Below are 3,201 nucleotides of genomic sequence, written 5' to 3' on the forward strand. Positions count from 1 at the left end.
AGTTATGGAGGTCTTAATTTTGGGTGACGTTTCACACTCTTTATAAAATGGACCAAAACGCTCTCGCCCCCGCTAATTTTAAATGAGATTTTTTCGATTGAAATAGAATTTGAAGACCTCCAATTTGTAGAAATTTCACCACTTTTGCAATTAAAATGAGAGAGTTATGGAGATTTTAATTTTTGGTGACATTTAACACACTCTTTATAAAACGGACTACAACTCTCTCACCCCAATGAATTTTGAAACGAGATTTCTCTCCCCTGAAAGAAATTTGAAGACCTCCGATTGGTAGAAATTTCACGACTTTTGGACTTAAAGTGAGAGAGAGTTATAGAGGTTTTAATTTTGGGTGACGTTCCGCACAGACTTTATAAAATGGACTACAACTCTCATCCCAACAAATTTTGAAATCAGATTTCTGTCCCTGAAATAGAATCTTAGGACCTCCGATTGGTAGAAATTTCACCACTTTTGGACTTAAAATGCGAGAGTTATGGTGGTTTTAATTTTGGGTGACGTTTCGCACACTCTTTATAAAATGGACTACAACTCTCATCCCAACAAATTTTGAAATGAGATTTCTTTCCCTGAAATAGAATCTTAGGACCTCCGATTGGTAGAAATTTCACCACTTTTGGACCTAAAATGCGAGAGTTATGGAGGTTTTAATTTTGGGTGACGTTTCGCACTCTTAAAAAAATGGACCAAAACGCTCTCACCCCTCCTAATCTTAAATGAGGTTTTTTCCATTGAAAGAGAATTTGAAGACCTCCAATTGGTAGAAATTTCACCACTTTTGCACTTAAAATGAGAGAGTTATGGAGGTTTTAATTTTGGGTGATGTTTAACACACTCTTTATAAAACAGACTACAACTCTCTCACCCCAATGTATTTTGGAATGAGATTTCTTTCCCCTGAAATGGAATCTTAGGACCTCCGATTGGTAGAAACTTCACCACATTTGGACTTAAAAGGCGAGACTTATTGAGGTTTTAATTTTGGGTGACGTTTCACACACTCTTTATAAAATGGACAAAAAAGAGAATTTGAAGACATCCAGTTGGTAGAAATTTCACCACTTTTGGACTTAAAATGAGACTTATGGTGCTTTTAATTTTGGGTGACGTTTCGAACACTCTTTACAAAATGGACTACAACTCTCTCACCCCAACAAATTTTGAAACGAGATTTCTTTCCCCTGAAAGAGAATTTGAAGACCTCCGATTGGTAGAAATTTCACCACTTTTGAACCTAAAATGAAAGAGTTGTGAAGGTTTAAATTTTGGGTGACGTTTCGCACTCATTATAAAATGGGCCAAAACGCTCCCACCCCACTAAATCTTAAATGAGATTTTTTCCACTGAAAGAGAATTTGAAGACCTCCAATTGGTAGAAATTTCACCACTTTTGCACTTAAAATGAGAGAGTTACGGAGGTTTTAATTTTGGTGTCATTTAACACACACTATTTATAAAACGGACTACAACCCTCTCACCCCAATGAATTTTGAACCGAGATTTCTCTCCCCTGGAAGAAAATTTGAAGACCTCTGATAGGCAGAAATTTCACCACTTTTGGACTTAAAGTGAGAGAGTTATAGAGGTTTTAATTTTGGGTGACTTTTCGCACACACTTTATAAAATGGACTACAACTCTCATCCCAACAAATTTTGGAATGAGATTTCTTTCCCTGAAATAGAATCTTAGGACCTCCGATTGGTAGAAATTTCACCACTTTTGGACTTAAAATGAGAGAGTTATGGATGTTTTAATTTTGGGTGACGTTTCGCACACTTTAAAAAATGGACCAAAACGCTCTCACCCCACCTAATCTTAAATGAGATTTTTTCCACTGAAAGAGAATTTGAAGACCTCCAATTGGTAGAAATTTCACCACTATTGCACTTACAATGAGAGAGTTATGGAGGTTTTAATTTTGGGTGATGTTTAACACACTTTATAAAACGGAATACAACTCTCTCACCCCAATGAATTGTGAAACGAGATTTCACTCTCCTGAAAGAAAATTTGAAGAATTCCGATTGGTAGAAATTTCACCACTTTTGGACTTAAAGTGAGAGAGTTATAGAGGTTTTAATTTTGGTTGACGTTTCGCACACTCTTTATAAAATGGACTACAACTCTCATCCCAACAAATTTTGAAATGAGATTTCTTTCCCTGAAATAGAATCTTAGGACCTCCGATTGTAGAAATTTCACCACTTTTGGACTTAAAATTAGAGAGTTATGGAGGTTTTAATTTTGGGTGACGTTTCGCACACTTTAAAAAATGGACCAAAACGCTCTCACCCCACCTAATCTTAAATGAGATTTTTTGCACTGAAAGAGAATTTGAAGACCTCCAATTGGTAGAAATTTCACCACTTTTGCACTTAAAATGAGAGAGTTATGGAGGTTTTAATTTTTGGTGATGTTTATCACACTCTTTATAAACCGGACTACAACTCTCTCACCGCAATGAATTTTGAAATGAGATTTCCTTCCCCTGAAATGGTATCTTAAGACCACCGATTTGTAGAAATTTCACCACTTTTAGACTTAAAAGGCGAGACTTATTGAGGTTTTAATTTTGAGTGACGTTTCACACACTCTTTATAAAATGGACAAAAACTCCGTCATCCCACCGAATTTTTAAATGAGATTTTTTTCCGGTAAAAGAGAATTTGAAGACCTCCTATTGGTAGAAATTTCACCACTTTTGAAGCTAAAATGAGAGACTTATGGAGGTTTAATTTTGGGTGACGTTTCGCTCTTTTTATAAAATAGACCGAAACGCTCTCACCCCCGCTAATCTTGAATGAGATTTTTTCCATTGAAAGAGAATTTGAAGACCTCCAATTGGTAGAAATTTTACCACTTTTGCACTTAAAATCAGAGAGTTATGGAGGTTTTAATTTTTGGTGACGTTTAACACACTCTTTATAAAACAGACTACAACTCTCTAACCCCAATGAATTTTGAAACGTGATTTCTGTCCCCTGAAAGAGAATTTGAAGACCTCCGATTGGTAGAAATTTAACCACTTTTGGACATAAAGTGAGAGAGAGAGTTATAGAGGTTTTAATTTTGGGTGACGTGGCACACACTCTTTATAAAATAGACTATAACTCGCTCATCCCAACAAATTTTGAAATGAGATTTCTTTCCCCTGAAATAGAATCTTAGGACCTCCGATT

The sequence above is a fragment of the Tasmannia lanceolata genome, unplaced genomic scaffold (assembly GCF_043159265.1).
Source record: "Tasmannia lanceolata isolate RefF3 unplaced genomic scaffold, GAP_Taslan_0.1 ptg000055l, whole genome shotgun sequence".
In the NCBI taxonomy this organism is placed as follows: domain Eukaryota; kingdom Viridiplantae; phylum Streptophyta; class Magnoliopsida; order Canellales; family Winteraceae; genus Tasmannia; species Tasmannia lanceolata.